We start from the raw sequence: 14,397 nt of genomic DNA, 5'->3' as shown, positions 1-14,397 counted from the left end.
ACTAGTTCACAGCAGTTCATGTTTGCTTATGTTTCTCTTATCTCTGGAGATATGTCCAGTAAGAAGTTTCTATGGTTGATGTCAAAGAGAGTTCAGACTGTGTTCTCTTCTAGGATTTTAGGGGTTTCCTGTCTTACATTTAGGTCTTTCATCCATTTTGAATTTATTTTGTCTATGGTTTAAGAAAGTGGTCCAAATTCTTTCTTCTACATGTCCCTGTCCAGTTTTCCCTACATAATTTGTTGAAAAGATTGTTTTCTTTTTCCTCATGGGATATTCCTTCCTGCTTTGCTGAAGATTATTTGGCCATGTGTTTGTGGGTCAGTTTCTGGGTCCTCTATTGTGTTCCATTGACCTATGAGTCTGTTTTTGTTTCAGTAACACACCATCTTGATGATAACAGCTTTGTAAAACAGCTTAAAGTCCAGAATTGTGATACTTCAAGCTTTGGTTTTCTTTTTCCTTTGGGTATTCAGGGTCTTTTCTGGTTCCATACAAACTTTAGAATTGTTTGTTCTAGCTCTATGAATAATTCTGGTGTTATTTTGATAGGGATTACATTAAATGTGTAGATTTCTTTGGGTAGTATTGACATTTTCACAATATTTTTGCATCTAATCCATGAGCATAGAATGTTTTTCCATTTCTCTGTGTCTTCTCAATTCCTTTAATAAGATTTCTGTAGTTCTCAGCATACTGATATTTTACCTCATTGGTTAAGTTTGTTCCTAGGTATCTTATTGTTTTCGGTGCAATTTAAAATATGATTGATTCCTTTGTTTCTCTTGAAATCTGACCAGTCTGTACATCTATTTTATGTCCTGCAACTCTGCTGAATTCATGTGTCAGTTCTAGCCATTTTGTTGGTGGAGTCTTTCGGGTTTTCCCCGTAGAGTATCCTGTCATCTGTGAAGAGTGAAAGTTTGAGTTCTTTCTTGCAAGTTTGTATGTATTTAATTTCTTTTTGTTGCCTGGTTGCTGAGGCTAGGATTTAGAGTACCATGTTGAACAACAGTGGTAAGAGTGGACATCCCCTGCCTTGCCCCTGACCTTACAGGAAAGCTCTCATTTTTTGTCCATTGAGGATATTAGCTATGGGTCTTACATATATGGCCTTTATGAGGTTGAGGTATGTTCCAACTCTTCCTACTTTCTTGAGGGTTTTTGTCAAAAAAGGACACTGTATTTTCTCTAATGCTTTTTTTTGGCATCTATTAACAGAATCATAAGGTTTTTATCCTGTCTTTTATTTTGTGGTGTATTGTGTTGATTTATTTGTGAATATTAAACCTAGAAACAAACCTACGGCCTAGAAATAAATCCCACTTGACCACAATGGAGAATTCTTTTAATGTAGTGTTGAATTCAATTTGCTAGTATCTTGTTGAGATTTTTGCATCCAGGTTCATCAGGTATGAACCCTGTAATTTTCCTGTTTAATGGGATCTTTGTCTGGATTTGGAATGAAGGTAATGATGGCTTCATAGAATGAGCTTGAAGTTTTTCTTCTATTTCTATTTTTTGAAACAGTTTGAGAAAGGTATTAACTCTTCTTTAAATGTCTGGAGGAAGTCCCCTGGCATGCTTTCTGTCCCAGAACTCCTTTTTGTGAGGAGATTTTTGATAGCTGATTCAATGTCTTTGCCAGTTATGGGTGTGTTAAAATTTTGTATTTTTTCCTGTTTCAATTTTGGTTTTTGTGGGTTTCTAGGAATTTGTCCATTTCTTCCATATTGCGCAGTTTGTTGGCATATGATTTTTTCAGAGAATTCTCTTATAATTGTTTATATTTCCGTGATGTTGATTGTGATCTGTCTTTCATTTGTGCTTTTACCTATTTGGGTAATTTCTCTTTTCTTTCTGATAAGTCTGGCCACGAGGTTATCAATTTTATTCATTCTTTCAAAGTACCAGCACTGAGGTAATTTATCTGTTCTACTGTTTTTTGTTTGTTTGTTTTTGTACCATTTCTTCCTTTTTTTAATATGAAATTTATTGTCAAATTGCTTTCCATACAACACCCAGTGTTCATCTCAACAGGTGCCCTCCTCAATACCCATCACCCACCCACCCCTCCCTCCCACCCCCCATCAACCCTCATTTTATTCTCAGTTTTTAAGAGTCTTTTATTGTTTGGCTTTCTCCCTCTATAACTTTTTTTTCCTTCCCCTCCCCCATGGGTTTCTGTTAAGTTTCTCAGGATCCACATAAGAGTGAAACCATATGGTATCTGTCTTTCTCTGTATGGCTTATTTCCCTTAGCAGAACACTCTCCAGTTCCATCCACGTTGCTACAAAAGGCCAGATTTCATTCTTTCTCATTGCCAAGTAGTATTCTATTGTGTATATAAACCACAATTTCTTTATCCATTCATCAGTTGATGGACATTTAGGCTCTTTCCATAATTTGGCTACTGTTGAAAGTGCTGCTATAAACATTGGAGTACAAGTGCCCCTATGGATCAGCACTCCTGTATCGCTTGGGTAAATTCCTAGCAGTGCTACTGCTGGATCATAGGGTAGATCTAATTTTAATTTTTTGAGGAACCTCCACACTGTTTTCCAGAGCAGTGGCACCAGTTTGGATTCCCACCAACAGTGCAAGAGGGTTCCCATTTCTCCACATCGTCGCCAGCATCTATAGTCTCCATTTGTTCATTTTAGCCACACTGACTGGCATGAGGTGATATCTGAGTCTGGTTTTGATTTGTATTTCCTTGATGAGGAGCGACGTTCGGCATCTGTTCATGTGCCCGTTGGCCATCCGGGATGTCTTCTTTAGACAAGTGTCTATTCATGTTTTCTATCCATTACTTCACTGGATTATTTGTTCTCTCGGGGTGTGGAGTTTGGTGAGCGATTTATAGATTTTGGATACTGGCCTTTTGTCTGATATGTCATTTGCAAATATATTTTCCCATTTCAACGGTTGCCTTTTAGTTTTGTTGATTGTTTCCTTTGCAGTGCAGAAGCTTTTTATCTCCGTGCAGTTACAATAGTTCATTTTTTATTTTAATTCCCTTGCCTTTGGAGAAGTGTCAAGTAAGAAATTGCTGCGGCTGAGGTCAGAGAGGTTTTCCCCTGCTTTCTCTTCTATGGTCTTGATGGTTTCTTGTCTCATATTCAGGTCCTTTATCCACTTTGAGTTTGTTTTTGTGAATGGTGTAAGAAAGTGGTCTAGTTTCATCTTTCTGCATGCTGCTGTCCAGTTATCCCAGCATCATTTGTTAAAGACACTGTCTTTTTTCCATTGGATATTCTTTCTTGCTTTGTCAAAAATTAGTTGGCCATACTTTTGTGGGTCTAGTTCTGGGGTTTCTATTCTATTCCATTGGTCTATGTGTCTGTTTTTGTGCCAATACCATGATGTCTTGAGGATTACAGCTTTCTAGTAGAGGCTAAAGTCAGGGTTGTGATGCCTCCTGCTATGGTCTTCTTCAAAATTGCGTTGACTATTCAGGGACGTTTGTAGTTCCACATAAATTTTAGGATTGCTTGTTCTAGCTTTGAGAAGAATGCTGGTGCAATTTTGATTGGGATTGCATTGAATGTGTAGATAGCTTTGGATAGTATTGACATTGTAACAATATTTATTCTTCCAACCCATGAGCACGGAATATTTTTCCATTTCCTTATATCTTTTTCAATTTCCTTCATAAGCTTTCTATAGTTTTCAGCACACAGATCTTTTACATCTTTGGTTAGGTTTATTCCTAGGTATTTTATGCTTCTTGGTGCAATTGTGAATGGGATCAGTTTCTTTATTTGTCTTTCTGATGCTTCATTATTAGTGTATAAGAATGCAACTGATTTCTGTACACTGATTTGGTATCATGCGACTTTACTGAATTCATGTATCAGTTTTATCAGACTTTTGGTGGAGTCTATCGGATTTTCCATGTATAATATCATGTCATCTGCAAAAAGGGAAAGCTTGACTTCATCTTTGCCAATTTTGATGCCTTTGATTTCCTTTTGTTGTCTGATTGCTGATGCTAGCACTTCCAACACCATGTGAGACAACAGCGGTGAGAGTGGACATCCCTGTTGTGTTCCTGATCTCAGGGAGAAAGCTCTCAGCATTTCCCCACTGAGGATGGTATTAGCTGTGGGCTTTTCATAAATGGCTTTTATGATGTTTAAGTATGTTCCTTCTATCCAGACTTTCTTGAGGGTTTTTATTAAGAAAGGATGCTGAATTGTGTCAAATGCTTTTTCTGCATCGATTGACAGGATCATATGGTTCTTATCTTTTCTTTTATTAATATGATGTATCACGTTGATTGATTTGTGAAGGTTGAGCCAGCCCTGCATCCCAGGAATGAATCCCACTTGATCATGTTGTATAATTCTTTTTATATCCTGTTGAATTCGATTTGCTAGTATCTTATTGAGAATTTTTGCATCCATTCGTCAGGGATATTGGCCTGTAGTTCTCTTTCTTGCTGGGTCTCTGTCTGGTTTAGGAATCAAAGTAATGCTGGCTTCATAGAATGAGTCTGGAAGTTTTCCTTCCCTTTCTATTTTGGAACAGCTTGAGAAGGATAGGTATTATCTCTGCTTTAAATGCCTGGTAGAATTCCCCTGGGAAGCCATCTGGTCCTGGACTCTTATTTGTTGAGAGATTTTTGATAGCTGATTCAATTTCTTCGCTGGTTATGGGTGTGTTCAAGCTTTCTATTTCCTCCTGTTTGAGTTTAGGAAGTGTGTGGGTGCATAGGAATTTGTTCATTTCTTCCAGGTTGTCCAGTTTTTGGCGTATAATTTTTCATAGTATTCCCTGATGATTGCATGTATTTCTGAGGGATTGGTTGTAATAATTCCATTTTCATTCATGATTTTATCTATTTGGGTCCTCTCCTTTTTCTTTTTGAGAAGCCTGGCTAGAGGTTTATCAATTTTTTTCTCATTTTTTCAAAAAACCAACTCTTGATTTCATTGATCTGCTCTACAGTTTTTTTAGATTCTATAACTTTTATTTCTGCCCTGATCTTATTATTTATCTTCTTCTTCTTCTGGGTTTGGGGTGTCTTTGCTGTTCTGCTTCTATTTACTTTAAGTGTGATGTTAGTTCTTGTATTTGGGACTTTTCTTGTTTCTTGAAATAGGCCTGGATTGCAATGCATTTTCCTTTCAGCAGTGCCTTCGCTGCATCCCAAAGCATTTGGATTGCTGTATTTTCATTTTCATTTGTTTCCATATATATTGTAATTTCTTCTCTAATTGCCTGGTTGACCCACTCATTCGTTAGTAGGGTGTTCTTTAACCTCCATGCTCTTGGAGGTTTTCCAGACTTTTTCCTGTGTTTGATTTCAAACTTCATAGCATTGTAGTCTGAACGTATGCATGGTATGATCTCAATTATTTTATACTTATGAAGGGCTGTTTTGTGATCCAGTATGTGATCTATCTTGTAGAATGTTCCATGTGCACTCAAGAATAAAGCATATTCTGTTGCTTTGGGATACAGAGTTCTAAATAGATCTGTCAAGTCCATCTGATCCAATGTATCATTCAGGGCCCTAGTTTCATTATTGATCCTATGTCTAGATGATCTTTCCATTGTTGTAAGTGGAGTATTAAAGTCCCCTACCATTACCACATCCTTATCAATAAGGTTGCTTATGTTTGTGATTAATTGTTTTGTATATTTGGGGGCTCCCGTTCAGTGCCTAGACATTTATAATTGTTAGCTCTTCCTGATGGATAGACACTGTAATTATTATATAATGCCTTTCTTCATCTCTTGTTATAGCCTTTAATTTAAAGTCTCGTTTGTCTGGTATAAGTAAGGGTACTGCAACTTTCTTTTGAGTTCCAGTAGCATGATAGATAGTTCTCCATCCCCTCACTTTCAATCTGAAGGTGTCCTCAGGTCTAAAATGAGTGTCTTGTAGATAGCAAATAGATGGGTCTTGTTTTTTTTTTCTCCATTCTGATACCCTATGTCTTTTGCTTGGAGCATTTAGTACATTTACATTCAGTGTTATTATAGAAAGATATGGGGTTAGAGTCATTATGATGTCTGTAGGTTTCATGCTTATAGTGATGTCTCTGGTACTTTGTGGTCCTTGCAACATTTCACTCACAGAATCCCCCTTAGGATCCCTTGTAGGGCTGGTTTAGTGGTGATGAAATCCTTCAGTGTTTGTTTGTTTGGGAAAACCTTTATCTCTGCTTCTATTTTGAATGACAGACTTGCTGGATCAAGGATCCTTGGCTGCATATTTTTTCTGTTCATCACATTGAAGATTTCCTGCCATTCCTTTCTGGCCTGCCAAGTTTCAGTATATAGATCTGTCACGAGTCTTATCGGTCTCCCTTTATACGTTAGAGAATGTTTATCCCTAGCTGCTTTCAGAATTTTCTCTTTATTCTTGTATTTTGGCAGTTTCACTATGATATGTCATGTAGAAGATCGATTCAAGTTAGGTCTGAAGGGAGTTCTCTGTGCCTCTTGGATTTCAATGCCTTTTTCCTTCCCCAGATCAGGGAAGTTCTCAGCTATGATTTGTTCAAGTACACCTTCAGCGCATTTCTCTCTCTCTTCCTCTTCTGGAATTCCTATTATACAGATATTGTTCCCTTTCTTTGCCTCACTTAGTTCTCTAATTCTCCTCTCATACTCCTCGATTTTTATATCTATCTTTTTTTTCAGCTTCCTCTTTTTCCATAATTTTATCTTCTAATTCACCTATTCTTTCCTCTGACTCTTCAATTCGAGCTGTGGTCGCCTCTATTTTATTTCGCATCTAATTTATAGTATTTTTATCTCCTCATGACTGTTTCTTAGTCCCTCAATCTCTGTAGGAATATATTCTGTGTTGTCCTCTATACTTTTTTCAAGCCCAGTGATTAATTTTATGACTCTTCTTCTAATTCCGTGTTCCGTTATATTGCTTAAATCATTTTTGATCAATTCGTTAGCTGTTGCTACTTCCTGGAATTTCTTTTGAGGAGAATTCTTCCGTGTCGTCATTTTGGATAGTCCCTGGGGTGGCAGAGAACTGCAGGGCACTTCCCCTGTGCCGTCTGGAGTAACTTGTGTTGGTGGGCTGGTCCATAGTCAGACCTGATGTCTACCTCCAGCCCATCTTTGGGGCCACAGTCAGACTGGTGTGTACCTTATCTTCCCTTCTCCCAGGGGTAGGACTCACTGTGGAGTGGTGTGGCCCCTGTCTGGGCTACTTGCCCACTTACAGACCTGTGATGCTATTTTAATGGGTTCTGGCATATTAGCTGGAGTGGATCTGCAAGGTGCACAGGGGCGGGAGAAGCAGGCTCAGCTTGCTTTGCCTTCGGTGGTCCACTTCTAGAAGGGCCTTGCAGCACCAGGAGGGCGGTAGGCCCTTCAGAGGAATGGTTCCACAGAAGCACAGCATTGGGTGTTTGTACCGTGGAAGCAAGTTTGGTGATGGGAACTGGTTCCCTTTGGAATTTTGGCTGGAGGATGGGAGAAGGAGATGGCGCTGGCCAGCACCTTTGTTCCCCTCAGAGCTGACCTCTGTCTTCCAGGGATGAACTCCTCTCCCTCCTGGTGTCCTCTCGCCCTTCCGCTCTCTGAGCAGAGCTGTTGACTTATAACATTCCAGATGTTAAGTACAGCTGGCTGTCAGAACTCATGCAGTCTGGGCCCTCTGCATTTGCAAGCCAGACTAGGGGGCTCTGCCTTGCTGGGTGGGCTGCCTCTCCACCACCCTGGCTCCCTCCCGCCAGTCCGTGTAGCGAGTACCCTCTCTCTGCCCTTCTTCCCCTCTTCCGTGGGCCTCTTGTCTATGCTTGGCTCCAGAGAGTCCGTTCTGCTAGTCTTCTGGCTGTTTTCTGGGTTATTTAAGCAGATGTCGGTGGAATCTTAGCAATCTGCAGGACAAGGTGAGCCCAATGTCCCTCTATGCTGCCATCTTCTTGCCTGTACCATTTATTTATTCTCTAATGTTTATTTCCCTTCTTATGATGGTTTTAGACTTTATTTTCTGCCACTTTTCTAGCTCCTTTAGGTGTAAGTTTAGGTTATGTTTTTGGGGCATTTCTCGCTTCTTGAGATACGTCTGAATTGCAATGTATTTTCCTGTTATGACTGCCTTTGCTGCACCCCAAAGCGTTTGGACAACCACGTTTTCATTTTCATTTTCTTCCATATACTTTTTTATCTCTTTAATTTCCCAGTTACCCCAGTTATTCTTTAATGGGATGTTCTTTAATCTCCATGTATTTGAGGGCTTTCTAAACTTTTTCTGGTGGTTGACCTCAGGTTTCATAGTGTTATGATCTGAAAATAGGCATGGTATGATCTTGACCTTTTTGTACTTGTTGAGGGCTTATTTATCACTCTGTAAGTGATCTATCCTGAAGAATGTCCATGTGCCTATGGAAGATAGTGTATTCTGCTGCTTTAGGGTGAAATATTCTGAATATATCCATTAAGTTCATCTGGTCCAATGTGTCTTTCAAAACCACTGTTTCCTTATTGATTTTATGTTTAGGTGATCTGTCCATTATTATAAGTGGGTTATTAAAGACACCTACTATTATTGGTTTATTATCAATGACTTTCTTCATACTTTATATATTTGGTTTTTCAAGTTAGGGGCATAAATATTTACAATTGTTAGATTTTCTTGATATTTAGTTATCTTAATCACAATATAATGCCCCTCTTCATCTTTTTTTACAGTCTGTATTTTAAAATATAGTTGCCTGATATAAGTATAACTTCTCCAATTTTATTTTCCTCTCCAATAATATGATAGATGGTTCTCCACTCACTTTCAATCTGCAGGTGTCGTTTGATCTAAAACTAGTCTCTTGTATGCAGCATATAAAGGGATCAGAATGGATGCTGATACACTATGTCTTTTTTAATTCATCCTGACTAGTTCTTAGGTCTTTAATCTCTGCAGCAACGGTTTCTCTGGTGTCTTCTATGCTTTTTTTCAAGACCAGATAGTAGTCTTATGACTGTTGTTCTAAATTCTTGTTAAGATATATTACTGATATCTGTTTTGAGCAAGTCCCTGGATGTGATTTCTTCTTGACCTTTCTTTTGGGGAGAATTTCTCCATCTTGTCATTTGAGGTAGGTTTCTATCTCTTGTGTGTTTTAAAACTTTGTTATGGTTCCTGAATCTGAGAGTACTATTATATTAAAAAGAGGTCATGCACAGTCCAGGGCTTAGCACTTCAGGAAGTGTCCCTGGTGTATGCTGTGTGCACTCTGCTATTGTGTTTTGGCTGCTCTTTCCCCTGGTCAGTCCTCTGTGGAGCTTTCCCTTGCTTGCAGTGGTGTAGTGTTTGGACTTTTAACTATGTGTGCTTTGATTTATTTGTTGAAGTAACCCTGGGAACAGTGGGGGTAAAGGAACCTTGAACTCATTAAAAGAGAAAAGAAAATGCAACAAAAAAACAAAAACAAAAAGAGGATCAAAAAACTATTAGGCTGATTCCAAAGACAAAGAAAGGGAAAAAAAGAAGAAATGAGTAAAGAAGAAAAAAGAGTAAGCTTGATTAAAAAAATATTAAAGGAAATGACAAAAATCAAATAAGAAACTATAAAATGATTATAAAAGGAAAAAAAGGAGGAAAAAATAGTTGCTGTTGGTGCCTGTGAGTGCTGGCTGTGCTGGTATGGAGAGAGGTCATCTACTTTGGCTCAGAGTCAGTCTTGCACCAGGAAATACACACTTGCCAGGCACAGAGGGAAACGTTTTGGTGTAAGTGGGTCCTGTCTCCACTGGGGGCCACTGTGTTGCTCTCTAAAGTCCCACCATTTTGATGTTAGTGGTGGGAAAGGTGCCACCCCCATCTTTCATCCCTGGATCAGGGATCTCAACCCCTGCTCTTCAGGCAGCCCTTCCAGAATAGCAGGGTCAGTCAGTTTGCCTTGTACCTCAACTTTCTTGCATTTTTTTTCTTTTGCAAGTGGCTGGGATTCAAACCCCAGTCTTACAAGACCCAACACGGCATGGATCTGCTTTTCCTTCTCTGGAGTAGAGCCTTTCCACCCTGCTGATGAGAGGTCTTTGGCTGACACCTGCAGGATATTTTGTCCTTGGGGAGATAAACTCTCTTCCAAAAGTACTCTAGGAAAAGGACTGTTCTCTCTCAGTGCACCCCTGAGATCTGTATACCATGCCATGAATTCTGGTACCAACTCCCTCCTCCCCAGAATGATAAACCACATCTCCACTCCAGAGAAAGTTGTACACTTCCCAAACCTCAGAGTTTGAGCTCCAAAAGCTGTTTGAAAAAAAAAAAAGAACTAAGACAGTCAGTACTTCTTGCTCCCCACTCGATGGTGTTTAGAGTTTTCCTATTGTGCTAACTCAATGCCACACTATAACAACTCCTCTCTCCCTTTCTCTCCCTTTTTTTCCCCATAGAGAACATGGAAAAGGTTCTCTCCTCATTGCAGCTCCACTGTTAGTCTCTCCCCCAATTCACATCCTCACGTATCACACTTGCCAATCTGTCTTCCTCCAATTGTGGAGATCCTTCTGCCACTCTGCAAACTGATTTTCTGGGTGTTCCATGTAATCTGACCTCAGTACAGCTATGTTTGAGGGGTGAAGAATGCCCATCATCTTAACTTTCCTTTTTCTACCCTATGTCTTTTGCTTGGAGTCTTTAGTCCATTTATATTCATAATGTTTATTGAAATATATTAATTTATTTCTATTGTGCTACCTGTAGTATTGGTGTTTCTGGTGATGTCCTCTGGTCTTTTGCCATTTTGTTGCTTTGGTCTTCCTTTTTTTTCTCCATTGAGAGCCTTCCTTAAAATGCTTTTTGCAGTGCTGGTTTAGTGGTCACAAAGTCCTTTTATTTCATTTTTGGTGCAATTCTTTATCTGTCCGACTGTGCTGAATGGCAGCCTTCCTGGATAAAGAATTCGTGGCTCCACATTTTTCCCATTTAACATGTTGAATATTTCCTGTTACTCTCTTCTGGCCTGCCATGTTTCAGTGGACAGATCTCCTGCTAACATTATGTGTCTACCCTGTAGGTTAAGAATCTTTTGTCTCTAGCTGCTTTCAGAATTCTCTCTTTATCTTACCATTTTGCAATTTTCTTTATGTTATGTTGTGGTATTGACCTGTTTTTGTTAATTTTGAGGGAAGTTCTCTGTGCTTCTTCAACTTGAATCCTGTTTCCTTCCCCGGATTATGGAAGTTCTCAGCTACAATTTGTTCAAATAAACCTTCTGCCCCTTTATCCTGCTCTACTTCTGGGATTCCCATGATATGGATGTTGTTTCATTTTATGGAACTCTAAGTTCTCTAGGTCTCCCCTTGTAATTTAAAAGTTTTCTATCTCTCTTCTTATCAGGTCATTATTTTCCACAATTTTATTTTCTATATCACCTATTCTATCCTCTGCTTCTTCAATTATTGTGTCACTGTATCCAGTCAGTTTTGCTTCTCAGGTATAGTATTTTTTATTTCATCTTGACCAGTTTTTAGGTCTTTGATCTCTTCAGCAAGGGTTTCTCTGGTGTCTTCTGTGCTTTTTTCAAGCCCAGATAGTAGTCTTCTGTCTGTTGCTCTAAATTTTCCTAAATTCTTGTTCAGATATATTGTTTATATCTGTTTGAGCAAGTCCCTGACTGTGATTTTTAATGACCATTCCTTTGGGGGAGAATTTCTCCATCTTTTCATTTTGGGTTTCTGTCCTCTGCATGTTTTAAAACTTTGTTATGTTTCCTGCACCTGAGGCTACTAAAAAGAGTTCATGCACCCTCCAGGGCCTGGCACTTCAGGAAGTGTTTCTTGTGTATGCTGTGTTCAATCTGCTGTTGTGTCTTTTCTGCTCTTTCTCACTGGTCCTTCCTCTGCAGTGCTCCTTATTCCTTGCAGTGGGGAGTATTTGGACCTTTGACTAAGTGTTCTTTGATTTGTTTGCTTATATAAGCATGGAAAAAAGGGGAGAACCCTGATTCTGGGAAAAGAGAAAAGGAAGGGAACGAAATAAACCAAACAGATAATCCAAGAACTATAAGCCTGATTCCAAAGAAAAATAAAGGGAAAAAAGAAGAAAAGAAAAATAAAGAAAGGGAAAAGTAAAAATGAAGCCTGATTCAAAGGAGGGATGGATGGATGGAGGGAAGCAGGGAGGGAGAGAGGGAGAAGGGAAAAAAAAAAAACTGGGTCTGATTCCAAAAGAAACAAAAAAGAAATGGGAGAAGGTAAGCCTGGTCCTATTTATACCAGAACTTCAGATGTCATTTTGAAGCACTTGATTTTCAGTATACTCAGTGCATGCATGGTGCTGCCTGTACTGGTCTTCTGAAGGAGTGGTCTGCTGCTTTAGATCAGAGTCTAGCTCAAGCAGTTCCCAGGCATGGAGGTGCGTGGGGGGGGGTGGAGTCCAGTGTAAGCATGTCCCAACACAACTGGGGGCCACTGTGCTGCACCTTGAAGTCCCACTGTGTTGGGGAGAAAATGGTGTCACCGCAATCTTTCATCCCTATCAGGGAATCTCACAGCCCCTGCTGTTCAGTCAGTCCTCACAGAATAGCAAGAGTAGTCAGCTCTCCCTATACCACAGCTCTTGTGCTTTTTTCTTTGGTGCACTACTGGGATTCAAAACTCGAAGTCTTAAATAACCCAGCACAGAGTAGACCTGCCCCCACTCCTCTGAAGTAGAGCCACTCCATGCTGTGTCTGGCCTTTGTCCAAAAAAAAAAAAACTGTTCCAAACCTGGGTGGTGTGCAGAATCTATGCTGTAGCACAGCTAAAAGCAGCCAAAAGTTTACATGCTCTCTGGTGGTGCCTCTGTCCCCTGTTGATGAAAGACCTTATGCTATTGTCTACAGGATCCTTTGTCTTTAGACAATATACCCTCTTCTAAAGGTACACCAGGAAGGGGAAAGTTCTAGCCCAGTGTGCTCTGGAGATCCTTACACCATGCTATGCACTCCAGGGGAAGCTACTTCTTTTTCTTCAGGACTGCACACCACAGATCCACTACAGAGAAAGTTATACACCAAAGCCTCAGACTTTGAACTCCAAACGCTGTTGCAAAAGAAAAAAAAATAACTTGAGCTACTCAGTAATTCTTGCTTCCCAGCCTGTGGTCCAGAGAGGTTTTCCTCTTGTGTGAACCTGATACCACACTCTCTCAACACCTCTCACTTTCTCTCCCTTTTGTCTCTCCAGGAAAAGTGCTCTCTTCCCTCCACTGCACCACAGCTTTTCTATTCTCCAAGTCACCTCCCTGTACCTTTCACGTGCCACGCTGTCTCCCTCCAGCTATGGACATACTTCTACCAGTCTTCAGATCAACTTTCTGGATGTTCTAAGTGATATGACTTCAATACAGCTGTGTTTGTGGGATGAAGAAAATCCAGAGACCTCTACTTCTCCACCATCTTAACTCTTTCAGTCTAGCAATAATTACTTTAAATGTAAATGACATAAATGTTCCAATAAAAAGATATATAGTGGGGAAATGGATACAAAAACAAACACAAGACCCATTTATATGCTTCTTACAAGAGACTCCACTGAGAACTAAGGATGGATACAGACTGAAAGAGAAGGGATAAAAAAAACATTTGCCATGCAGATTGAAGCAAAATTCAAATATAGGAAGCAGTTATTATAACAGAAAAAAATAGACTGTAAAAAAAATTATAACAAGAGACCAAGGCATAACATAATGTTAAAGGAATCAATCCAACATGAGGATATAAAAATTGTAAATATCTACACACCCAACAACTGGAGCACCTAAATACATAAAACAAATATGAACAGATATAAGGAAAGAAATTGAAAGTAATACAGCAATAGTAAGGGACTTTAACACTCCAATTACATCAATGAATAAATCATATGTACAGAAAATAAATAAGGAAAAAATGTCTTTGAAAGACACATTGGACCAGTTAGCCATAAAAGTCATATGCCGAACATTCCATCCCCAAACAAGATACACATTCTTTTCAAATGCACATAGAACATTCTCTAAAATAGACCATATATTAAGCCATAAAATAAGCCTCAGTATATTTAATAAAACTGAAATCATACCATGTATCTTTCACAATGGTATGAAATAGACACATGGAGGCTAAACAACATGATACTAAACAACCAATTGGTCAATGAGGCAAAGATGATATAAAAAAGTAGAGACAGAGAAATTGAAAATACAATGGTCTCAAATCTTTAAAACACAACAAAAGTAGTTCTTAAAAGGAAGTATATTGCAATTCAAGCCTACCTCAAGAAATAGGACAAAGCTCAAATAAACACTGTAATCTTCCATCTAAAAGACATAGAAAAAGAACAAATAAAGTTCAAACTGGCTACAAAAAATGGAATAGTATAGATCAGAGCAGAAATAAATGACATAGAGAGTTAAATAATAGAAAAAAATCAATGAAAACAAAGAACA

Source organism: Acinonyx jubatus, chromosome X, assembly GCF_027475565.1.
Source record: "Acinonyx jubatus isolate Ajub_Pintada_27869175 chromosome X, VMU_Ajub_asm_v1.0, whole genome shotgun sequence".
NCBI classification, from domain to species: domain Eukaryota; kingdom Metazoa; phylum Chordata; class Mammalia; order Carnivora; family Felidae; genus Acinonyx; species Acinonyx jubatus.
The sequence above is the reverse complement of the archived record's forward strand: the minus strand, read 5'-3'. Positions refer to the sequence as shown.